This window comes from Gobio gobio, assembly GCF_949357685.1.
Source record: "Gobio gobio genome assembly, chromosome: 6".
Lineage (NCBI taxonomy): Eukaryota > Metazoa > Chordata > Actinopteri > Cypriniformes > Gobionidae > Gobio > Gobio gobio.
The window spans coordinates 48,669,395-48,696,472 of record NC_137102.1 but is presented as its reverse complement, the minus strand read 5'-3'; the positions used below and the strand labels follow the sequence as shown (position 1 = coordinate 48,696,472).

Genomic DNA, 27,078 nt, shown 5'->3' with positions numbered 1-27,078 from the left:
CATGCCCAAGCGGCTCTCGAGGGAGCCGCTTGTGAGCACTGCGAAAAACTGACGCTCAGGGTGCTTCGCTCTCGGCTGGCTGCGTTTGATGAGGCCGGCCAGCCTCGTGAGCCTCGTGGTTCTGGACCCGCAGTCGCTGAGGCGGCTCGGCGTCGCAGATCATGGGGCTCACAGCGGGATTTGTCAGAGGGTTTCGGGACTGCTGCGGCACTTTCCCGATCCTCCTCTGACAGTTCCGAGGATCTTCCTCCCCGTGTGGAAGCCCGCGCTGCGGCTTCTTCCCCCGGGGTGGGAGGTCCGATGCTTATTCTCTCCGGTTCCGAGGAGCCGGAGGAAATAGGCACCGAGGCGGGGGATGAAGCAGGAATTGTTTCATCGCTTCATCCACCCGCCCAAGAGGAGCTGGTCGAGGTGTTGGCCCGGGCAGTGGTCAAATTAAATATAAGTTGGCCACAAGAGGCTCCGGAAATCCAGCTACCCAGCAGGCTGGATGACCGGTTCCTCTCACACCGGGTTCAAACACCTCGCCGGGGCCTGCCTTTTTTCCCGGATCTACACACCGAGGTGTGTAGATCATGGAAACGGCCCTATTCTTCGCGTGTTTGCAATCCCCCAGTATTGGACTATTCCAATGTTCTGGGGGCACGCGAAGCGGGCTATGGGGCGATGCCTCGGGTGGAGGAAGCTCTCGCGAGCTATCTTTCACCCGACTCTGCATCGTCCCTTAAGGCTCCGGTTTTGCCCACCAAACCCTGTCGGGACACCTCATCTTTGGTGGGCAAAGCATATATGGCGGCTGGTCGGGCTGGTGGTTCCCTGCACACATTATCAATTCTGCAGGCCTACCAGGCCGACCTCCTTAAAGAGTTGGACGAGGGAGATGGTCCCTCTCCGGAGGACATTCTGGAACTAAGGAAGGCTGCAGATTTGTCTCTCCGAGTCACCAAGGAGACGGCCCGCGCTATCGGCCGCTCCATGGCTTCCATGGTGACAGTGGAGAGACATCTCTGGCTGAATCTGTCGGGGATAAAGGAGAAGGATAGAGCTTTTCTCCTGGACTCCCCGATCTCGCCTTCTGGGTTGTTTGGAGACGCGGTTAACACCGTCGTTTCCAGACACCAGGAGGCGAAGAAACAGTCAGCAGCCTTCCACCAGTATCTCCCTCGCCGCTCTAAACCTGGGAAGGCTGGCCCTAGCGGGCAGCCTCAGCCGTCATCCAGCTCCTCGCACCGGAAGGTGCAAAAGGAGAGCGTCGCTTCTAGAGCCCCTCCCCCGGGAGCCTGGCAACAGAGGCGGCGCTCTCAGCAGCAACCTTCAGCCCCTAAAGGCGATCTTCGGAACGTCCTTCAGGCGCGGAAGGCTGCTGGGAAGAAGTCCTAGCCACGGCTGGGCTTCTAAGAGCGGTCCCCCCCGCGGAGAAACAACCGAGGTTGTTTCCTCCGCGGCGCTCTGGGAAAATCGATGTGGTAATCCCGCCGTCTATGACGCTTCGGGCCACATCGATTTCCCGCGAACGCATGCTGCACCAGCCGCCTCTGGAAAGACCTGCGGCTGGTCAGCTCGCGCGTCCGCACACGGAGAACCGTTCCCAACTACTTCCTGCCGGTCAGCCGCTTCAGGAGGTTGGGAACGGGAACCGTGTAACACCCGACGCCAGCCTCGAGAGGCTGGTTCCCTTAGTAGATTTTTTCGGCGCATGGAAATGCCTTCCGAATATTTCTACATGGGTCCTGCGTACTGTAGAAAAGGGGTACAAACTGCAGTTCGGTTTTCCTCCTCCACAATTCAGGGGGTTATACTGGACAGCAGTGATACCCGAGCAGGTTCGGGTAATGGAACTAGAAGTAAAAACTCTTCTAGCGAAGGAAGCCATAGAGCGTGTTTCTCCGCTGGAAAGAGAGTCCGGGTTCTACAGCCGGTACTTTATAGTTCCCAAAAAGGATGGAGGGTTGCGTCCGATTATAGATCTGAGGGTTTTGAATCTGTCTCTGAGGAGCTTCAGGTTCAAAATGCTCACTATTCCCATGATCGTGAGTCAGATCCAGTCCGAGGACTGGTTCGTCACGATAGATCTAAAGGACGCATATTTCCATATCTCCATCCTTCCATGTCACAGGAAGTACCTGAGGTTCGCTTTCGGGGGCGAAGCGTACCAGTATCGAGTGCTTCCCTTTGGCCTAGCCCTCTCCCCACGCACGTTCACGAAGTGCATGGATGCAGCCCTGGCTCCAATGAGACTTCAGGGCATCCGTGTGCTGAATTATATCGACGACTGGCTCATACTGGCCCAGTCGTACGAGGTGGCGGTTCGGCATCGAGATGTCGTTCTGAACCACATGAAATGCTTGGGGCTGAGACTCAACACGAAAAAGAGCGTGTTGACGCCGTCCCAGAGGATTACGTTCCTCGGGGTCGTGTGGGACTCGACAACGATGCGGGCACGATTGTCTCCCGCGCGAGTCGAGACCATACAGGCGATGGTCTCAGGAATAAGGCTAGGCCACAACATCACTGTGAAGCACTTTCAGAGAGTGCTGGGTCACATGGCAGCAGCGTCCAACATAATACCTTTTGGCCTGCTATACATGAGACCCATCCAGTGGTGGTTGAAAACCAAGGGGTTTTCCCCCAGAGGGAATCCTTTCCGTATGATCAGGGTAACGCGCAAATGCTCTCGTTCCCTAGCCATATGGAAGAAACCTTGGTTTCTGTCCCAAGGGCCAGTGTTGGGAGCGTCTTGTTGCCGGAAATCCGTTTCAACAGACGCCTCCCTCACTGGCTGGGGCGCGGTCATGGACGGCCGCTTTGCGAGGGGCCCATGGGAGAGCCGTCATTCCTCCTGGCATATAAATTGCCTGGAGATGATGGCGGTATACAAAGCTCTCAGGAGCTTTCTCCCGCACCTCCGAGGCCAGCACGTCCTGGTACGGACAGACAATACGTCTGTCGTAGCGTACATCAACCGCCAGGGAGGACTGAGGTCGCGCTTTCTGTACAAGACAGCACGCCAAGTCCTCCTGTGGACCCAGGGGAAACTGTTGTCCATCAGGGCAATGTATGTCCCAGGGGTCCAAAATCAGGGAGCAGACATCCTGTCGAGGCAGGGGCTGAGGCCCGGGGAGTGGCGACTCCACCCAGAGGTGGTGGAGGCCATATGCAAGAGGTTCGGCCCAGTGGAAGTGGATCTGTTTGCGTCTCGAGAGACGTCCCACTGTCCACTGTGGTTTTCCCTCACGCATCCAGCTCCGCTGGGGCTGGATGCCATGGTGCAGACGTGGCCGAGGCTGCGTCTGTACGCATTTCCCCCGATTGCTCTGCTCCCGGGAGTCCTGGAAAGGGTCCGTCGACAGGGGGTCAGTCTACTTCTGGTAGCACCCCGTTGGCCGACTCGAGTTTGGTTCTCGGATATCATAGCTCTGCTAGCAGGTCAGCCGTGGGAGATTCCTCTGAGGAGGGATCTCCTATCTCAGGCGGCGGGTACGATATTTTACCCCCGCCCGGAGATTTGGAACCTGTGGGTCTGGCCCCTGAGGGGACCAGGTTCATAGAGGCTGGCCTATCGGCAGACGTGATAGAGACCTTACTCAGCTCCAGGGCTCCGTCTACGAGGAGACTGTACAGCCTCAAGTGGAATGTATTTTCCACTTGGTGCAGAGAACGTGAGGTGGACCCAGTTAACTGCCCAGTGGCTTCAGTGCTGGAGTTCCTCCAAGATCGTTTTTCTGCAGGGCTTACCCCGTCCACACTCAAGGTGTACGTGGCTGCCATTGCGGCTTTCCACACTCCTTTGGGTGATGGGCCTCTGGGTAGGCACCAGCTGGTTGTACAATTCCTCCGTGGGGCTCGGAGGATGAGGCCTGCGGCTCGGTCCAGAGTTCCAACCTGGGACCTGGCAGTGGTTCTCGAAGGATTGGCTGAGGCCCCCTTCGAACCATTGGAGTCGGCTGGACCGAAGGATCTGACCCTTAAGGTGGCTTTTCTCCTTGCCATTACCTCTCTCAGGAGAGTGGGAGATCTCCAGGCCTTGGCGGTAACGCCAACCTGCCTGGAGTTTGCCCCGGGAGGAGTAAAGGCCATCTTACACCCTAGGCCGGGCTACGTGCCTAAGGTGCCATCAAGGGTGGTCAGGTCATTGGTCCTGCAGGCATTTCATCCTCCGCCTCATGTGACGGCGGAAGAAGGGAGGCTTCACCTACTCTGCCCGGTTAGGGCTCTAAGAGTTTATCTGGCGAAGTCTGCACAGTGGAGGAGATCACAACAACTGTTGGTGTGTTTTGGCTCACCTAAGAAGGGATTGCCTGCGTCTACTCAGACAATCAGTAATTGGATTGTCCAGGCGATTACCATGGCCTATCAGGTGCGCAGTTTGCCTTCACCTGTGGCTGTGAGGGCTCATTCCACCAGAGGCATGGCCTCTTCGGTGGCCCTTCTTTCTGGGGTCCCCTTGCAGGATATCTGCGAGGCGGCCGGGTGGGCTACCCCACACACTTTTATCAGGTTTTATAGCCTGGATCTCCCTACGACGCCTGGTGCGAGGGTGCTCCAGTCCTAGCTGTGCCCGGTCTCCGGCTTCACACTAGGGCAGGCGCTACCCTTCGGTGTGGCCTAGTGGGTACTCGTTCCCCAAAGCGTCGTCCCGATGCAGTGCGAGTTCCCTCGAAAGGGAACTGCTCGGGTTATGTATATAACCCTTGTTCCCTGAGAAGGGGAACGAGCACTGCATCCCGACGCCACACCTTGGCGCGCCTGGAGCGCATGCTTCAGAGCAATTACTACCGCCATTACGCTCCAGCAACCCTTTTATACTTCCGGGTATGCCGTCACGATGACGTCATCACGCACGCCAATCGGATTGGCCTAGTTGGCATTCTGGTTTCAGATTCGCTGATGCTAAGGGAGCATCCCCAAAGCGTCGTCCCGATGCAGTGCTCGTTCCCCTTCTCAGGGAACAAGGGTTATATACATAACCCGAGCAGTTTTCCGGCAAAATAAAATATAAATGGTTTAACAAAGAAATTAAGGCAACCATAAATGTTAGTATTGTAATTTAATTGTTGTTCTGTGAAATAAAATAATGAAAATCATAATTATAAACATTGCTATTAATACTAATAACTAACATTGTATTATAATATATTGTTATGATTATTAAATACTCAATTTTTATATATATATATATATATATATATATATATATATATATATATATATATATATATATATATATATATATATATATATATATATATATATATATATATATATATATATATATATATATATATAATTAATTAATAATTAATTTTATATATATATATATATATATATATATATGTATATATATATATATATATATGTATATATATATATATATATATGTATATATATATATATATATATGTATATATATATATATATATATATATATATATATATATATATATATATATATATATATATATATATATATATATATATATATATATATATTTAAATCCCTGTTGGGTGTGTGGTCAGGTTTTACTTTAAAAGGTTTAAATGGAGACACAAAGACTAAATTAATTTGGGAATAATCTTTATTTTCTATTTTGAAATGCATTTAACCGGGTTTCTTTTACTTTATTTTCTTTTACTATATTATTTTATTTATTTTGGTTTATTCCTGTAATTAACCAGATATATAATTTCTGGGATTTATTTATATTGTGTCGAATAAATGTTAAATTGGAGGCACTGCACTAATCATTTCTAACACTCTTGAGTTTAACTTTACGAATACAGACTACGGATGTCACAACAAGTACCGGTACTTCGGTACCAAGTTGGATTTCTGTAGTACCGGTAGTACCAACTCCCGAGTATATTCGGTACCCGAAGCTGCGTTCAGTGGCTTCCGTGTTTATCTAAGCGCAGGGCTCCAGACTGTAGCCGAATATATACTAGTGTCAGTTAGGGTTGTGCGCCACCATCGGGATGCCACGCCCCCCATTGCGAGTCTTGTTGTGAGTGCGACACACACGAAGGCCGTTCCTCAATATGCGTACTTGTCTGTACTTGTGTTCTCGTGGACTTGTGAAACGTCATCAGTCGCTGCCCAAGTACTGTTCCAATTCAAAGTTCACATCTAGCCATAGACAAGTACAGCTCAAATGCCCGGATGTGTCCTTGATCCGCCCCTTTTATCGAGGATGCATCGAGAGGAGACTTCAGACAGACCGGTATCCCAGAATGCATCTCGCACCAACGGACGCAACGATCAGTAATGCCCCCCAACACCCCCGCATGATAAGCTGAACTTGGTCGTGCGCGAGCCTCTACTACTAAGAACGTAACCGAGAGCAGAGCGACATTATCATATAATAATACTGTTTGCATGTGCTTTATAACAGTCTCAACGGGGAACGGAGAAAAACAAGACCAATTTAGGATAGTAAGAGTTATTTTTAAGCACAAGCCTAATAAAACATTTGAAGTAAAAAAAAAATTTTTTTTATGTATTACTTATATAGTAGTATAAACTTGTGAAAATTAAAATATTAAATACAATTATAAAATGTTAAAATATTTGTTAAATAGTTTTATTTATCATATTTCTGTTTTTTTTTGTAATGTGTTTTTGTTAAAGGGGGGGGGGGGGGGGGGGGGGACACAGTTTCAGTCAGTCTCATGTCAATCTTGAGTACCTATAGAGTAGCATTGCATCCTGCATATCTCCGAAAAGTCTTTATTTTTATTATAATTATAAAAGAAAGATGCGCTGTTCCGAGTCTTTCCGGAAAAAGCCGTGCGGCTGGGGGCGTATCGTGTGGGCGGAGCTAAAGAATGTAGAGCGTGCGCCGCTGTTACTGTGCGTTCACACCGCCACCGGCGAGAGCGTCAAAGTGGCCGGAAGTCATTCATTCTCAATGGGAGCCCGGCGGCGAGCTCCGGCGAGAGCGGCGCAGCGCGTCTTGGACGATTTGGGAGTCGAGGAGAGTTGGGATCAGGTCAACTTTATGGTAATGAGCTACGACGCGCTTCGGCGGCAGCCGGCGGCAACCAATGGGAATGTAGAAGTGCTCCGCTTGAGATGATTCTAGAGAACGCAGCGCTGTAAACTTTGGTTCCGACCACATTAGTTCCCAAGCAAAATAGAGAGAGGTTGATCACTGCTGGTGCGGCGGGTTTGATAAGAAGATGCGCAACATTATTTATACACCACACAAATGGCTTTTAATTGGTTTATTTCGTTAGCAAACATGTAACTATATTTGTTAAGTTCTTTCCATCGATCTGCTTTTTTTAACTTTCACATTTAAATGATTTCATGAGGTTATATTATACGGTTATACCCTACTTGTGGTCAGTCAGCACAAACGCCGATCAACATGATTGTTTGCTTTGCAGCCCCTTTAAATGCTGTTTCAAAAAAGACCAAGCATTCGATCTACGTCAGAGCGGCAGCGCGTCCACGAATCTTATACAGCGTCGATGGCAGGGCGGCCAGAGCGAAGTTTGACGCTCTCGCCGGCGGCGGTGTCAACGCACACAAAAATTACTGTGCGCACACAACTATTACTGTGTTGAGTGCGTCTGAAAGCTGCGTCATCCCTAAAAGCAGGGAAAAACTTTATTCAAAATAAAAAATGGCTTTTAATCAGATACAGCCATACATCTATGATCCGGAATCAGACCCAGAGGCTGAAGTTGAACAGGAGCAGCAGCAAAAACGGCTAGAGCAGGACGTCAACTATGTGGTATAAATTACACTAACTATATAATATGTTTAGCGGCTTGTGTTATTTAGAACACCATGTCAAGCGCGAGTGTTACAATGTGTGTGTGTGTGTGTGTGTGTGTGTGTGTGTGTGTGTGTGTGTGTGTGTGTGTGTGTGTGTGTGTGTGTGTGTGTGTGTGTGTGTGTGTATGTGTGTGTGTGTGTGTTTACGCGTGGTTTGTGTAGACATGATTTGTAGTAAGCGGACTGGTTTTGCGCGTCAGGCTAGTGTTTACTTAGAAAGACATGGAATAGTAGCGCATTTGACTGAAGAAGCGCGCTTATTTAGTTCAACATATTTCCCCACTCTTTGTGTATTGTTGTTTGGAGTGCTTTTACAATACACAAACATACACATATAGTGGCCAGCTAAACAAATGTACACACACTATACATCGCATGCTCCATTGATCAATACGTGACATTGTTTGGGCTACTTGATGGGCATAGGCAAAAACAGACATTTGAAGCAGTCAAACCTGCGGTTCCAACGTTGGGACCTTTATCGTTGGGACCGCTCCATCCTTCAGTATTAGGCGATCTGAAAATTCGGCGTCGAACTGGGCCTTGTTTATAAAACAATTGGCACCGAAATGCAGGGAACAGACATAAATATTTGCGCAACTCAGTTGCTGATCCGGAAAAGCAAATTCCATCTGTACAAGCCAGCGCTTTGATGGGCGTAGCCTATTGCTTTCACGCTCTCTCTCTCTCTCTCTCTCGCGCGCTCTTCCGGTAGAATTGTCCGTACGGCCCATACAAGGAAAATCCGCCCTGTTGACGTCAAGCGGACCCATGATCGAAAAAAACTTTCCGAAACTTATGACTAACAGGAAGTACTAATTTTGGCAAAGAAATACTCCCATCAAACGTCCACCTTAGCTTTTGAAACTGTGTCCATGTTTAGCATGGGAATCCAAGTCTTTAACAGTGCAAAAAGATCAGTATGCATGAAACAGCATTTCACCCCCCCTTTAAGTCATGTTATAATATTGTTTTGAACTGCTTGTTATTTACAATGGCAACAATTAACTGTTTAATTTTTTTTTCGGGTGCGTTGAATTGTATTAAATCCACATAAAAATCCTAATAATCAAACTAAATCATAATAATTATTAATGGTAATATTATAATAATATAGAGACCCCACAACAACAACAAATAAACAAACAAACAAACCCGTTTTTTAATTAAAAGATAATAACAAATGAGATTTTAGTGATATTTTGACCACTCAAATAGGAAATGTCCCCGGTTTCCATTTCAGAAATCTGGTCACCTTACCTAAACCACATATTAATGTTTAATATAGGCCTATTTTTTTTTTTATCTAAACGAAAAGAGGCAGGGTTGTGTTTTATACTTCGTTTTGTTATAACTATATTAGATAATCAATGTAACTGCCTGAACAACATTTGTGTGGCTAATATGTTTAAGATGTTTAATGAAAATGAAAAGAGGCAGTGGTGTTTTATGACATATTTCGTTTTATTGTAGCCTAAAATATACGTTTCTCTATACCAAGTAGGCCTACGCGAACTTCTGACTTGCGTCCGTGGTAGTTAATTCAGGCTCGCCAAGTTCAACTCCGGAGAACGAACTCCCGAGGACGGGAGGACAATAGTCCGGTACTCTGCTAATGGAACAGCAGCGTTCTTGATAGTGTTATTCAGTGTATATATGTATATTTTAGGCTACAATAAAACGAAATATATGATAAAACACCACTGCCTCTTTTCATTTTCATTAAAAAATATTAAACATATTATAGCCACACAAATGTAGTGCAGGTAATGTTATTGCATGTATATTTATAACAAAACGAAATATTAAAAACCCTGCCTCTTTTCGTTTACATAAAAAAACCATTATTATGTGGTTCAGACAAGTGTGGTTATCACTATATAAAATGAATTATGACATAAAACACAACCCAGTCTATTTTTGTTAAATGTCAGTTTGTGTTTAATGGTGGTGGCTGGGTGTGGTACTCTGGTTTCGGGCCAAAATTCCCTCCCCCGGACAGCATGCCAAACATGCATAAACTTTACTCTATTTAATTTGATGTAAGTGTGAACTCGTGAATTGATGGACTTTTGGACTATCGACTTTTCTGTGGAGTGAGTTTACTAGATTGTCCCAAACATCTGCAGGGTGATTTATGATTCAGCTCTACAATAAGGATGTCTCTCACCTCAAAGAAAAGTATAGTTTGTATGTACACTGGTACAAAAGCTGTTACTTGATACGTGTCCGAATCAACTAGCAAAAGTGGAAACGGACACGCCCTAAGAGCACCTGCGCCATGCACTTCAGACCATGTGCTCAGATCGTTAAAATAGGGCCCTAAATGATAAATGATGTCATGAAAAATAAATTACATCTACAGAGTCTTTATTGACCTTCATATTACAGATAGATTTGATCTGTACATGAAAATCAAGTGTATTCAAACACTTTTCTAAATGTTATTATCATGGCTACACTCAAGAAACAAAAGCTGTCACTGGGGTGGTACTATTTACTCCTAAAGGGTGCTAATAATACTTAAAGGTACATATTAGTCACTTTCGAAAAGGTACTGCCCCAGTAACAGCTTTTGTACCAGTGTACAGCTTATACAAACACTTTATGAGTGTTTATGAGTCTTTCCGCTCGCAAAGACTGAACACTCCTCCAGAGAGGAATCTTTTTATTAAAATGTTTGTGTGCTGCTGTGCGTCCCTGTGTGTGTAATAAGCAGAGTGTATGTATGTTGTGCATCCGCCTATATGCACATATTACTAACGCACTGCACCCTTTAAATAACACAAAAAAATACTGCGCTATTGACTTTAGACCAGGTTTTTGTTAGTTAATGGCAAAGTCGTTTTCAGTTTAATTTGTCCCCAAAGAGGACACCTGGATGTGTGTGAGCGAGCGGCCCCTTTTCTCAACATCGAGTGGCCAGCTTCACAGACTGCCCAGCCCATGTGTATAGTGGATGATGTGTGTTTCCCCCCTGTTCAGGGGGTCTGTTGTGAGGAAAAGTGCAAAAGCAGTGTCACCACACCACACACACTGTGTTCCCCTCACCCAGTTAATAAAGGCTTCGGCCCCAGTGTTACCCAAACAACAAAACACACAAAAGCCCCCACAAAAAACACATTAAATCAAACAAATCAAATGTTTTTTTTTTACAGAGAGATACCCACTCTCTGCAGGGAAAGCTCTTTGCTCTGCAAAGAGTAGACACCTCTCTGAAACCTCGCATGCCGTCTCTAGTTTCCCCACTAGAGGGCGTCATTGCATCAGAAATAAGCCAGCTGGGCATGCACGAAGCCAGCGCGGCTCGGGTTGGCATGGTCGTGAGCAGTGTGTCAGCTTGGTGAACTGCAGCACCACCCAAATGGGTAATGCGCACAATATCGCAGGGCTATCGTCTGCCGTTTGCTATAAAACCTCCGTAAAATAGGTTTCCTCCGTCCTATTCTGGACCTCAGGGTGTTGACCAAACATTTGAGGAAATACAATTTCAGAATGTTAACTCATGGTTCACTCGCCCGCACCATTAAACGGAGCGACTGGTTCACATCGGTCAATCTGAAAGATGCTTTTTTACACATTTATCCACATATATTTCTTTGTTTCGCCTATCAAGGCATTTGTTATGAATCCCTCGCAGTTTCTGTCTGTGTGCGGAAGCGGGCTTGACTCCCCTGAGAATGTCTGGTCTACGGATCCTGACATACATAGATGATTGGCTCATTATAGTCGATTCGAGGGAAAAGGTGTTGCAGGACACCTGCCGTGTGCTTGCGCACATCAAATCTCTGGGCTTAAGGGTGAATGTGAACAAAAGCAATTTGTGAGCCAGAATGTGATCTTCCTGGACATGGAGCTGAACTCAGTCTCCATGCGAGCGCGTCTCTCTCAGGAGCGCATTCTCTCTCTGATGAACTGTCTGTCGCAGTTCAGGGGGGGGGGGGTGCAATATCGCACCCCTGATGTCTCAGGCTACAGGGTCTTCTGGCTTCATCTATCCAGGTTTTGCAACTAGGACTCCTGAGAAGGAGGGCATTCATGAAATGGGGTTTGTCACTACATTTAAGCCAATTACACTCTGCGCCACTGGAAGAGCGTGGACTTTTACGCACAGGGAGCCCCTCTGGGGACGGTTATGTTGCGGAAAGTTGTGACGACTGATGCGTCCTTAACAGGCTGGGGTGCCACCCAAGAGGGCAGAACTGTGAAAGGTTTGTGACCGAGCAAACTACGCTCAGAGCACATTTTCTGCCTCGTCTGCAGGGACATTATGTGCTCGTACGCTCCGACAATACCACAGCAGTGGCTTATGTCAACCGTCAAGGCGGCGTGCGCTTGTCGAAACTTCATGATCTAGCTTACAAGCTTTTGGTATGGAGCAGACGATTTTTCCTATCGTTACGCGCGACGCCAGGCCGTGGCACCTCCCCCTCCGCACAGACCTATTGTCTCAAGCGAACGGGGAGATTTATCACCCACACCCGGACAGGGTAGCTCTCTGGGCTTGGCCCGTGAAAGGATGAACCTAAGCGCGTTAGGGCTTCCCCCACGCGTGGTGGCTACTATACAGAATGCCAGAGCCGTTTCTACACAGTCCTTATATGGCTGTAAGTGGCAGGTGTTCGATGAGTGATGTGATGGGCGGGGTCTCACTTTATATCAGTGCTCAGTTTCTGATATTTTGTGTTTCCTCCAAGACCTTATGGATAATGGCAGGTCTTTTTCCACTATTAAGGTCTATCTGGCAGCTATCTGTGCTTGTCATGTGTGTTTTGAGGGCTCAACGGTTGGGCAGCATCCTCTTATCCGCAGATTTATGAAGGGTGCCCGTCGCCAGTCATTTAGGAGATCGATCCATGAATGGGACCTCTCCATGGTGCTGGAAGCTCTGTCTCAATTCCCTTTTGAGCCTCTGGGGAATATTTCCCTAAAGTTGCTGTCCTTCAAGACAGCCTTACTCTTGGCCTTGGCGTCAGCCAAACGTGTCAGTGAGTTACATGCACTCTCGGCCCACCACTCATGCATTAAATTCTCTCTGGGTGGAGATAAGGTTTTCCTTAAGCCTAATCCAGCATTCATGCTGAAATGTTTCCCTGCGTTCACATCGGAGGTGTTGGAGCTGTCCACTTTTCACCCTCTGCCCTTTTCCTCCGTGGAGGATTAAAGGTTGAATGCCCTGTGTCCGCTCCGTGCGTTACAGACGTATTTAGCTAGGACTAGTGCGTTCCGGAAGAGTGACCAACTCTTTGTTTTATGGGCTCCTCCCCGAATCAAAGGGGATCCCCGAATCAAAGGGAGTGCAACCCCCAGGGAACATCAGAGCTCATTCCACGAGGGGCTTAGAATGAGCTCTGGAATGAGTGGAATGTGGAATGAGCTCTGATGTTCCCTGGGGGTTGCACTCCCTTTGATTCGGGGATCCCCTTTGAGGCTCTGTTCAGGGGAGTATCACTGCAGGATAAACGCACTCAGAAGAACACATATACCAGGTGAAGAAGAGGGTAACTTAAGCCTTAAAATATAAATTGTGTATCTGGCCTGTGGAACTTCCAGCTTAGCTGACATGTGAGATATTTTATTTAACAGAAGTTCCCTTTCAAAGCCTACAGCGAACGGCCGGTTGGGACTACATACCTGTACATCCTGCTTTAATTACGTCAGTAGAGCAGTTTGTCGACTAACCTCCGCCCACAAGAGTACGCGAAAAAGGGGGCGTGGTCTTGTTGCTCCCGCGTGGATAAGAGGAAGTGTTGCGTTCAGTTGCGTTTGTGTAGTTTGTTTGTCGCCATGTCGTCGAGACGCTGTTATTTTCATCCCGGAGTCAAGTCACCTTTGTTTGGCTTTCCCAGGGACGCTGTACTTAGAGATCATTGAGCGCATGCATCCCCGTTATGGTGAGAGGCGTGACCTTTCCGGTAACGTGCGCTCTGCGTGCGCTAAGCTGCTGTCGAATCACAACACGGGAACCGCTGGCACAATCAGAACTCGTTACGTGTTTCTGAAGGAGGGACTTCATAGAACAGGGAAATCTTTCAAGCCGTTTTGAGGACAGTGAAAACAGCGGTATACAGATAAGTGAATTGTGTGAAAAATACTGTGTTTTTTTACACGCGAAACATGAACGCATGTTATATTGCACACTGTAAACACAATCAAAGCTTCAAAAAAACATGAAAAACGGGACCTTTAAGGCCAGCTATCCGGCCTCTCTGAGCGTTACAAACACATTATCAAGGCACGAAATCGCTACATATGCTCCCAAAATGTATTCTGTGCTACCTCAACAGTGTTTCCCCTATAATTTTTTCCAGCAGCGGTGCTGTTACGTGCCGGTGGTTGTTACCAAGCCGCGCGTCGGGGGGTCCTGGGGCATGCACCTCCGGAATAAAAAAATAAAAAAATAACCCCTTAAACCATGATTTCTAGCAAGTTTTGTGGATAGAAATAGACATTTTGAACATTAAAATCCAAATTAAGCTTTTTATTTATAATTTTTTATTAGTTTAAAAGGTGACTAGCTTATAGCCTATTTTACTTCAATAACCTGCAGGGACGTGCAAAAAGTCCCTAAGGGGCAAGGGCTCAAATGTAAGAAAAAACATATTGTGAAATATTATTATATAAAGGTAAAAAAAAAAAAAAAAAAATTTTTAAGTGCATCACATATCATACAAGAGCTGCAAGTAATTTTCTCTTTGCCTTTTGTTGTTTGATTCACATTATTGGTTCAATCGTCACCAGGTTTATTAGATGCTGACCCTTTAAGACGCAGATCTAATATCATTCTCCCATTAATTTCTCCCAACTATTTACGCCCATTTAAGCTAAACTGTGTTTAAGTGAATACTCTCCAAGCCTGTCATTTTGAGATATAGGCTATTTTGTTGTGTATTTGATGGTTTAGTCACGCAAACGAAGCATATGTGCAAGTCGGTCCGTTTCGCAGGGCGTACACACACACACACCCGCCTTGAACTTGGAAACAGCGTCTATAGAGTGCCGAAGTAATGACGTCACTTTGTAGGCCAAAACGCGGAAGTGAGTTAGCATTTTAGCCCTACCGGTTCCCTCGCCCTAAAGTCTGGGTTTTTTGAATGGGTTTTTGCTAAATCGCCTGAAATAAGGTCTGTGGTTAACAAAGCCTCTAAATATTTTCACGTTTTGATCTATGCCATAAAACACATTAGTTAAAACCTGCTTGTGATTTTTTAAAACTTTATTGTGTCTTAAAAACGATGGTTGCTAACAAGTTGCTAAAAGGGACTACATCCTTTGGCGGGGACTTTATACGTCATCGTGACAAACAGGCAATCTCTCACTAGCCCGCGTTTCAGCCTTATGAAGAACTTATGTGGCGTGAATAAATCGCGCTATTCGCGCAAAGTTGGATGCTTGAACATTTGGAGTTTACTCTCTTCACATGTTCGTCTCGTTGAGAAATGGCTGACATGGGCTGTGTTTACACATCTTTTTGTGTTAAAATCTACTGTTAATGTGTGACAAAACGTAGTTTTAAGACTTTTTCAGTCGATAATGTAGTTGTTTAAAGCTCAAATCTGTGGTTAGTTGTGAGCTCCAGTGAGCAGGGCTTAAAAACGGAAAAAAATATCAATCGGTTCACTCCGAGCAGAATCGATATTATAGCGTTTCCGTTTTTGCGTTCCTCATTAAAAATTACTGTTCCGAAAACGGTTTGATTTGAAAAAATACCGGTTAATAACGTTATTTTAATTTAGCCTATACTTTAAACAAATATGTATAATAGACTTATTTTCACTCAATAATAATATAACGCATGGTAATTAAACTTGAATATTTATTTCATAACATTTTTAAAACCACAACAGAAATACATGCATTAATTACAAAGCATAAACAGCGGACCTGTTTTGGAGCGTTAGACAATCGAAAGTGGCCTCTTATGCCTAATTCTTTTCAGAAGAGTGATAACATTCTTTGTAACGTTACATAACTTTTTTTCAACACGACTTGTTTTAAAAAATGTATAAATAAAGAATAAATAAACTGGATAACCATTAATGCACCGTCAACTGGTAATTTCAAAGCAAACACTGCGCAACACGTCCTTGCATCACATAATCAAATTCAGTCAGCTAATAAAGCTTGATCATTTAATGCAATATACCATTTAATACGAAGCATCAGCCGTCTATATAGAAAACATTGACCTGTATTGGCAATCTGAAAGACTATAGGAAAAATGTTTGATAGATGCTAGTAACCTACTTGGATTGGCTTAAACGAAATCCACAAACTAGCCTAAATCTGACTATTTGAGCTTAAAGTCCGTACTGCTTATTTAAACGTTCGAAAAGAATGTCCTCCAATACCTGCGCTTTCATTGTAGACCTCAGCGGGGAAAGAAATGTACTTGAGGCATGAAAATGCGCGCTCTGAGTCTGCACTGACGGTAGATTCATAGATGATGGTGCGCGGGCATTTCACTCACGCTTGATCCACCAACGTCACATGCTGTAGCTACTCTATTCATGATTGGTCACTGCCAAATAAAAATATTAAAGAGAACGATAAAATAACGTTATTAACCGGTTAATGGTCATTTCAAATTAACGTTTCTGTTCAGAACGATTCAAATTGATTTTGATTTCGTTTTCGTTTTTGTTCCTCTTAAAATTTCGTTCGTTTCCGGTTTTCGTTTTCGTTCCTTGAACCGGTTCAGAGCCCTGCCAGTGAGTCAACGGCAGTCAGCGCTTGTTTAGCCGGCGAGAGTAGACTTTCCTCGGCTAGTCCTTCTGACGTCTGCCGCTGGCTCTGATGTCTCTGTGGCGTCTCCAGCTATAATTTGTCTTGTGTAGATGTAACGGCCGATCTTTGCTCTCATGGATCTATAATTTGCTCCCTGGCAAATCGTTTAGGCTGAGTGCAAAGTGAAGTTTCATTACTTGTTTATTTTTAGGCTATAACTGTACGTTACCGTTGTAAGTTAGCCGACTAGCACTGACTTTGAATGTTTGACTGAATTGTTTGCTTTATTTCATGTATAGCTTATTATATCTTTTGTACTTTTGTATTATTGATCATACATAAACTTGCATCTAACAAAAAGAGACTGGGTTGTGTTTCATGTCATTTAATGTTATCACAGTGATAATCATATTGTCTGAAAAAACATTAACAAAAGATAAATCTCAGAGAGACACGCATAAACAAAATTAGTTTCTAACATTTTTGGAAAAAACGAATGGGCAATATTTCTCATGAAAAAGTGGATAAGTGTTCATACACAGCGCAGATCATAATGAGCGAGCGTGCTTTTAAATAAAGTTTGAGGAAGCTTGATGATGACGTTGACCCGCGACCATGGTGTGCTGTAGTCCGTTTATAGCCTACCGTTAGCATTTTATATCTGACGGCTTTATTTAGGCTTCAAAATGTATACATTTTGGATTAATTTGTAAAGATTATCTTGATTGACAAAACGTGTAAGGGTCATAACTCTTTGTTGAACACAGATCGGCTCGGGTTATGTATATAACCCTTGTTCCCTGAGAAAGGGAACGAGCACTGCATCGGAACGACGAATTTGGGGACACTCCCTAAGCAACAGCGCGTCTGAAGTATGAATGAAATCAGGCCAATCCTGATTGGTGTTGCGTCATGACGTAACTATGACGGCATACCCGGAAGATACATAAAGGGGAGCACAGGCATAGTAATGGCAGTTATCGCGATGAAGCATGCGCTCCAGGCCTGCCGAGGTGTGGCGACGAGATGCAGTGCTCGTTCCCTTTCTCAGGGAACAAGGGTTATATACATAACCCGAGCCGTTCCCTTTCGAGGGAACTCCCACTGCATCGGAACGACGAATTTGGGGAACGAGTACCCACTAGGCCACACCGACGGTAGCACCAGTCCTAGTGTGAAGCCGGAGACTGGGCACAGCTAGGACTGGAGTACCCTAGCACCGGGCGTCGCAGGGAGGTGCAGACTATAAAATCTAATAAAAGTGTGTGGAGTAGCCCATCCGGCCGCCTAGCAAATGTCCTGCAAAGGGACCCCAGAAAGGAGGGCCACCAAAGAGGCCATGCCCCTGGTGGAATGTGCCCTCACGGCCATAGGTGAAGGCAGGTTGCGCACCTGATAGGCCGTGGCTATTGCCTGGACAATCCAGTTACTGATAGTCTGGGTTGACGCAGGCAGCCCCTTCCTAGATGAACCAAAACACACTAATAGCTGCTCAGATTTCCTCCACTGCGCAGACTTCTCCACATATAATTTAAGGGCTCTGACCGGGCAGAGCAGGTGAAGCCTCCCTTCTTCCGCCGTCACGTGAGGCGGAGGATGAAATGCCTGAAGAACCAAAGGCCTGACCACGCTTGATGGCACCTTGGGCACATAACCGGCCCTAGGGTGTAAGATGGCCTTCACTTCGCCAGGGGCAAACTCCAGGCAAGTCGGCGTAAGCGCCAAGGCCTGAAGGTCCCCCACTCTCCTCAGAGAAGTGATGGCTAAGAGAAAGGCCATCTTAAGGGTCAAGCTCTTTGGGTCTGCTGACTCTAGTGGCTCGAAGGGGGCCTCAGCCAATCCCTCGAGAACCACTGCCAGGTCCCAGGTTGGGACTCTGGAACGAGCCGCAGGCCTCATCCTCCGAGCCCCACGGAGGAACCGTACAACCAACTGGTGCCTACCCAAAGGCCCATCACCCAACGGTGTGTGGAAAGCCCCAATGGCAGCCACGTACACCTTGAGTGTGGACGGGGTAAGCCCTGCAGAGAAATGATGTTGGAGGAACTCCAGCACTGAAGCCACTGGGCAGTTAACTGGGTCCACCTCACACTCTCTACACTAAGTGGAAAATACATTCCACTTGAGGCTGTACAGTCTCCTTGTAGACGGAGCCCTGGAACTGAGCAAGGTCTCAACCACATCTGCCGGCAGGCCAGCCTCTAGGTATCTGGCCCCCTCAGGAGCCAGACCCAAAGGTTCCATATCTCTGGCCGGGGGTGAAATATTGTGCCCCCTGCTTGAGACAGGAGATCCCTCCTCAGAGGAATCTCCCACGGCTGACCCGCTAGCAGAGCTATGATGTCTGAGAACCAAACTCGAGTCGGCCAACGTGGCGCCGCCAGAAGCAGGCTGGCGCCTTGTCGACGGACCCGCTCCAGGACTCCCGGGAGCAGAGCGATCGGGGGAAAGGAGTACAGACGCAACCCAGTGGGGCCCGATGCGTGAGAAAAAACCACAGTGGACAGTGGGTCGTCTCTCGAGACGCGAATAAATCCACTTCCACTGGGCCGAACCTCTCGCACATGGCCTCCACCACCTCAGGGTGGAGTCGCCACTCCCCGGGCCTCAGCCCCTGCCTCGACAGGATGTCTGCTCCCTGATTTTGGACCCCCGGGACATACATTGCCCTGATGGACAACAGTTTCTCTTGGGACCACAGGAGGATGTGATGCGCCAGTCTGCATAGAGGGTGCGACCTCAACCCCCCTGATGACTAGGGAACGAAGGCCACTGCGCGTTACCCTGATCATACAGAATGGATTTCCCCTTAGGGAAAGCCACCTGGTTTACTTCCGTATCAGGACATGGTGGCCGCGGAGGTCCGGGAAAAAGCTCCTCAGAGCTTTGTAGACCGCCAGCATTTCCAGGCAATAGATGTGCCAGGAGAAATGCCGGGTCTCCCACAGACCTCTCGCAAGCGGCTGCCATGACCACGTCCCAGCCAGTGAGGGAGGCGTCTGTTGAAACGGAATCCCGGCAACAGGACGCTCCTAACACTGGCCCTTGGGACAGAAACCAAGGTTCTTCCATATGACTAGGGAACGAAGGCATCTGCGCGTTACCCTGATCACACAGAATAGTTTTCCCCTCGAGGAAAACCCCTTGATTCCCAGCCATCACTGTAAGGATCTCATGCAGCAGGCCAAGAGATATTCTGTTGGACACAGCCGCAATGAGCCCCAGCAGTCCTTAAACTGCTTCACAGTGATGCTGTGGCCTAGCTTCCTTCTAGAGACCACCGCCCGTATGGACTCGATACGTGCGGGAGACAATTGTGCCCCCAACATAGAGAATCCCATAAGACTCCCAGGAACACAGTTCTCTGAGAAGGCGTCAACACGCTACTGCGTGTAGAGTCTCAAAGGGCTAGGCCGCCTGGAAGAACCCGATATTGATACGCTTTGCCCCCAAAAAGCGAACCTCAGGAACTCCCTGTGACACAGAAGGATGGATACAGGGAAGTATGCGTCCTCTTCAGACCTATCGTGACAGACCAGTCCTCAGACTGGATCTGAATCACAATGGAGGAATTGCTAAGCATCTTGAATCTGAATCTCCTCAGAGAACGATTCAAGTACCTCAGGTCTAAAGTTGGACACAACTCGCCATCCCTCTTAGGAACTATGAAGTACCGGCATTAGAATCCGGACTTCCTGTCTGCCAGAGGGACCCGTTCTATGGCCTCCTTGGCTAACAGGGCCGTACTTCTTGTTCCATAACCCGAACCTGCCCTGGGCCGACCACAGTCCGGACCACCCCGTTGAACTTCGGGGGAGGAGAACCGAATTGAAGCCTGTAACCCAGCTCTACAGTCTGCAGGACCCGCGTAGACACACTCGGAAGGCATGACCATGCGCCGAGATAATCTACTAAGGGAACCAGCCTCTCGAGGCTGGCCTCGGGTGTCAACCGAAACTCATTCCCGACCCCCTGAAGCGGCTAACCGGCAGGGAGCAGTCGAGAACGTTTTACGGTTGGCGCACACGTTCGCTGCCCAGTCGCAAGTCCTACTGGAGGCGACGACGTCGGCGTGCGTGCGCGGGAAATCAGTGAGGCCCGAAGCGTCTTTGACGGCGGGAACACAGCACTGATTTCACGAGAGCTCCTGGGGGAAAACGACCTCGGTCGCTTCTACCCGGGAGAGGGGGCTGGCCAGCAGGGGCCTCATCTAAGGGAGCAGCTCGACAGGGCCGCAACACTAGGGCGGACACTGCGATTAGCCCTTGCCTAAACCTGATGTGTCCCGCAGGCCACAAGGCGACGAGAACGACATCACTTCAGGAGGGCTCCATCTTAGATGAATATCCAGTTCACAAGTTAAACACGCTTGGGTGACAGAATTAAAGTATCCAATTTATCAAAGTCGGATAACACGACACTCAATTCCTCGGAATTAAATGCCATCATAATCACCAACCCCGTGCCAACTGAACTGAATGACAGGCTGAATAAAAATACATCTAACTCCTCAAAGTCAGATAATATTTTAATTTAATTCCTCAGAATTAAATGCAGCCACAATAAGGTGAAACAAAGTCTGAATGATAGGCTGAATATCTAACTCCTCAAAGTCAGATTATATTTTATTTAATTCCTCAGAATTAAATGTGGCCGTAATCATCAGACGAACTGTTTATTTGTATTTATATGGACTCATAAACCCAGCGTTGCCTCAGCAACGTGGTTCAAGCCGTCATAATACAATTGGCTTTCATCCCTCGAGAAAAAAAGCCAAACAGTTTCAAACAATACGGTGAAACATGGTCTGAATAACAGGCTGAATATCTAACTCCTCAGAGTCAACTCATATTTCATTTAAATCCTCAGATTTAAATGCAGCCATCATCAGACGATACTGTTTTATCGTACTATACGGACTCGTAACCCACACGTTGCCTCAGCAACGTGGCTCAAGCCGTTAAGCCAACCAGTATCTCATGCACACCGATCGCGTGTGTTCACTTTATTTGCATATATAAGGAGTGCTTCATGACTTTGACTGCCTCGATGCTGAGCGCGTCTAATTCCTCAGAATCAGACCGCTGAAGCATCGGGTCCTCCGCCCCGGGGGAAGAAGCCGCAGCGCGGGCTTCCACACGGGGAAGGAGAACATCTGAACTGTCAGACAAAGACTGGGAAGATGCCTCAGCAGTCCCAAGTCCCGCTGACAGTCCATCCGTGAGCCCCATGACCGGCCTCGCCGCACCGCCTCGGCGGATGCGGACCGATTTTTTTTTTATTTTATTTATTTTTTTTTTTATCCTTTATTTTACCAGGAAATAATCCCATTGAGATTCAAAATCTCTTTTTCAAGGGAGTCCTGGCCAAGACGGCAGAAAAATAAAATACATATACACACAAATAACCGAAAGAAGACATTTAACACTTTAACATCATCTCAACAAAATCCCCAGCAGCACTCAATAACATCACATGTGCATTTAGTACTCAAATAGTCCTTTATCCTAGTTTTAAACTGTGTCATTGTCGGTAGATACTCAAATTTGAGCCGTTTCTGCAATGTATACCAGGAAAAAGGTGCAAAAACTTTAAAAGCACTTTCACCGAAAACAGTTCGCGTTCGTGGGATATCATACATGATTTGCCCATATGATCTAAGATTACAATTCCTCGTAGTGACTTTTGGAGTCAGAAGAGTACATAAGTAAGAAGGCAATTTACAAAGTATGGCCTTAAAAAGAAAAGTATACCAGTGCTCCAGCCTGCGATTGTGCAAAGATGGCCAACCCACACTCTCATACAAGCTACAGTGATGAGTACGGAAATTTGAATCAGTTACAAATCTCAGTGCTGCATGATATACTGAATCCAACATTTTCAAAGAAGATTGATTTGCATGCATGTATAAAATATCACCATAATCCAGCATTGTCAAAAATGTTGTTTGTATAAGTGTTTTTCTCGTACTAAAAGAGAAACAGCCTTTGTTTCTATAATAGAACCCCAACTTTACTCTAAGTTTTTTTGTTAAACACTCTATATGCTGTTTGAAAGACAAATTTTCTTCTAAAAGGAAACCAAGATATTTATATACTGATACTCGTTCAATTACTTTCTCATCTAGTGTAACAATTTGACAAGCATCTTCTATTTTCCTTGATTTATAAAAGCACATCATTTTAGTTTTATCTGCATTTAATACAAGTCGCAATTTATTAAGATTCTTCTGAATAATTATAAAAGAGGATTGCAGATGTTCTATTGCATTTTTCAAGGATGGGGCAGAACAAAACAAAACCGTATCATCCGCATAAAAATGACACTTTACTTTTGTTACATTCTGACACAAGTCATTTATATAAATAGTAAATAAAATGGGACCCAAAATGGACCCCTGGGGGACACCTTTTTGTATAAGTAATGAGTTTGAGGACACACCATCAACATATACACTTTGTGTTCTGCCATTCAAATAGTTGCCAAACCATTTGACAGCCTTTGAAGACATCCCAATATCCACCAATCTCTGTGACAGAACATAGTGGTCAACTGTATCAAACGCTTTTGAAAGATCTAAGAATAGAGCAGCACAATATTCTTTAGAATCAATAGCACTTATAAAATCATTTAACACTTTCATAGTAGCAGTAACGGTACTGTGTTTTTTACGAAAACCCGACTGTGAATCATTTAAAATATTTTTTGTTTCTAAATAGTCTTTCAACTGGTCACTTATAAGTCCTTCTAGAACCTTGGCTAAAGCAGATAGCTTAGATATTGGCCTATAATTGTTTGGATTTGATCGGTCCCCACTCTTTAATAAAGGAGTGACATATGCTGACTTCCATACACTCGGTATTAATCCAGTTTCAATAGTCAGATTGAAAATGTGTGTCAAAGGTTCTGCAATATGTTCAGCAGCAATATTTAAAAAGTAGGGATCCAACCCATCCGGACCTGCAGATTTCTTAACATTTAGCCCTCTAAAAGCATCACATACCTCCTGTGTCGAAATAGGAACAAGTTCAAAATTGATTGGTACATTTTCCCTAAACAAAGAGTAGTCCTCTGGTCTCCTCTGTTGTTGTGTTGCATGCTCAAACAACAACCCAGAAGATATAAAGTGCTGATTTAGGGAATCTAGCATACTTTTCCTATCTGTAATAATTTTATCATTGAACTTCAATATATTGGGCATTACAGCATCCCGAGAGTCAGAAGAAAGTGATTTTATAACTTTCCAAAATTTAGAAGGATTAGCTGAACTATCACATAATTCATGTACATAAAAATCAGATTTTGCTTTACGTATTTGAGAAACACATTTGTTTCTCAGGTGCCTAAAATGTTGCCAGTCTGAGATATTTTTCGATTTCTTTGCCATTGACCAAGCAAGATCGCGGTCATGAATTAAATCAGACAATTTCTCTGAAAACCACGGATTATCACGCCCTTTAACCTTATATTTCCTAAATGGAGCATGCTTGTTTATAATGTCCATAAATAGTGATTTAAAATATTTCAATGCTATTTCCGGCTCCGGTATCAAAATCACCCTGGTCCAGTCACAGAGATTAAGATCAATAAAAAAAGCTTGTTTACAAAACGACTTCAGATTTCTCTTAATTATAATACGCGGTTTACATTTTGATATCTTGGTATCTCTCACACCAGCAATAACGCAGTGATCACTCATATCATTTGCAAAAACAGCAGTAGATTTATATTTCTGCGGTACATTTGTTAAGAACAAATCAAGGAGCGTAGACTTTTCTGGATGTTTAGGATTTGGCCTAGTTGGTGAATCTATAATTTGAGTCAAATTCGCTGAATCACAAAAACTTTTAATTTGGTCAGATGCAGATGTTAGCCAGTCCCAATTTAAGTCCCCCATTAGAACCAATTCTGAATATTTTATAACTGACAAACAATCCGACAATGAGGACAATGTGTCCTTTAGCGCAGAAGGAGGTCTATAACATCCCGCAACTGTCAAAGCATAATTCTGTGATAATTCAATTTTCAACACTAACAATTCAAATTGTCTAGGCACAGACTTGGATAATTGTACTGTTACATGCAAACAATTTTTTACATAGATCGCCACTCCTCCGCCTTTAGTGCGACGATCAGTACGGAATAAATTATACCCCTCCATATTAATATAACTATCAGGAGTGGATCTACCCAGCCAAGTCTCAGATAACACCATTATATCAACATTTGTCGATTTGGCCCAAATTCTGACCATATCAATTTTTGGTAGTAGACTTCTCACATTTATATGCACAAAACCAATACCTGACCTCTTTAAAAAATCAGCAGGGGTTTGCAACGATATCATATCTGTCACAGGACCTGGGTTAGGTTGCACATTTCCTGACATCAGCAACATAAGTGTAATAATACATTTCAACATGCGCATATTAAGACAGTGCTTTCTGCAGTTTTTAGAGTCCCCATTCATTATGATTTTGGGCCAAGAGTTTCTTTCTGCTGTAATAAAACAATCACTTAAAAGAAGCAGACTTAAGAGATGTTTTAAATTTCCCTGTTGTGAGACCAGGCTCATGCCATACATCCAGCTCCCTTGACTGCCAACCAGACTGCCGTCATGTGCATAATCCGTGACCTTTGATCGTGATAACATATAAAGTACATTCAAAGAAACATTATAGTTACTCACTTGGACCTCACGGTGCACTTCATGCTCTGAGATTTTAGGCAGACAGAGCAAAGACAGAAAGGCAAGAATCATACTCGCCATACTAGAATTTGCACACCACCGAGCAGGGTAGCCGGAGTGTAGTTTGAAGAGACAGAACAGGGTATCCAGAGTGTAGCTAGTAAAAATCCCCAGGGTTAAAGCTGATAGATAGTGGAGACCCAGGCTGTAGATGTTTGCAGGTTTAATGGAGGCCAGATGGAACTGTAGATGGAACAAGGGTTTAGCTGGTGGAGACCCAGTCTATAGCTAAAAAAGAGACCCAGGCTGTAGATGTTTGCAGGAGGATTGGAGGCCCGATGAAACTGTAGATGGAACCAGGGTTTAGCTGGTGGGGACCCAGTCTATAGCTGAAAGAGACCCAGGCTGTAGGGTTGGAGGCCCGATGAAACTGTAGATGGAACCAGGGTTTAGCTGGTGGGGACCCAGTCTATAGCTGAAAGAGACCCAGGGTGTAGATGTTTGCAGGAGGATTGGAGGCCGGATGAAACTGTAGATGGAACCAGGGTTTAGCTGGTGGGGACCCAGTCTATAGCTGAAGGAGACCCAGTGGAAATCCCAAACACAGCCGGAGCAGGAAGCCGGATTGCAATCAATGTAGCCCCAGGCCACAATCGGTGCACGCAGAGCGACCCAGATCCACACCGAAAGTAGATGAATACAGAGATCCAGGCAAACAGACAGTTTATAGTTAAAGGGCCCAAACTGATCAAACACAGCACATGGAATGGTTCTCCAGGTCAGTAAAAACATTGGTCATGAGTTATGGGTCATACCATAACTTTTCCATTTGGGTATCACCAAACTTGTTTTAAAGCAAAGTAATTTAGTATGAGAGGATGTTAAAAATCTATTAAAAACAAATTAAAACAAGTTAAAACAAACAAACACTCCACAGAACAAAGGATAGGCTGCCATCTTGGAAAGTGGGAGATCCACAGGGCTCACGAGGCTGGCTGGTCTCACTGAACACGGCCAGCCGAGAGCGGAGCAGCCTGAGTGTCAGCTTTCATAATGCTCGTAAGCGGCTCCCTCGAGAGCCGCCCGAGTATGCTGAACACCCAGACACTGCACACACAGCAGGTGTGCATCCGAGCCCGACATGTAACGGGGACACGGATGCACACACTGCTTAAACTCTCTCACTTTCCAGTCGCCATTTCACACACACTTTCACTTTTTGACAAACAACAATAAATAGACAGACAGATTTCACACAGAGCGCTATGCTGAAGAGCGATAACTGCCATTACTATGCCTGGGCTCCCCTTTATGTATCTTCCGGGTATGCCGTCATAGTTACGTCATGACGCAACACCAATCAGGTGAGCATAGTTTATAATAGTTTTACCTCATATCTTCTTTTTATAATACTTGGAAGCGAAAATAAAATAAGATTAATATCACAGCCCTGTGATATTGTGTAAGTGTAAGCAGACTACATTTTTGTTTAGTTCTCTGTGAATGTGATATTACTAATCATGTGAAGATTCTGCAGTGGCGCTGAAAATCTGTGAATACATTGTAGGGGAAACACTGCTCAAAATTCGCACAGCACAAATCAACCGATGTTATAGTTAGAGATGACAGCGCTACTGCAGCACGCATCGTTGCAGACGCTCAATACACAATCATCATCATCATTAAAGGTAAATAAACTAAATGATCAGTTCTTATGCCACTCTCTCATTTCGGTCCTTGAATTAACTGTTGATCAATAAAATTTTGGTGATGTGAACTCATATACGTAATGTGAACAGGCATATAGCGTGGGAATTGAAGATTGGATTTATATCCGTTTTGTGGAGACACATTTATGTGGCCAAGTGTAAATGTAATGGTT

The 27,078-nt window shown here is 45.4% G+C and overlaps 2 protein-coding genes across 5 annotated transcripts in view; one reads left to right on the top strand and one right to left on the bottom strand.

Moving 5' to 3' along the window:
- camsap2b (calmodulin regulated spectrin-associated protein family, member 2b) overlaps positions 1-27,078 on the bottom strand; it is a 123,758-nt gene that overhangs the window by 35,723 nt on the left and 60,957 nt on the right. The gene's annotated exons all lie outside the window — the stretch shown is intronic.
- LOC307127613 (sterile alpha motif domain-containing protein 9-like) overlaps positions 1-27,078 on the top strand; it is a 62,672-nt gene that overhangs the window by 7,322 nt on the left and 28,272 nt on the right. The window lies entirely within an intron of this gene.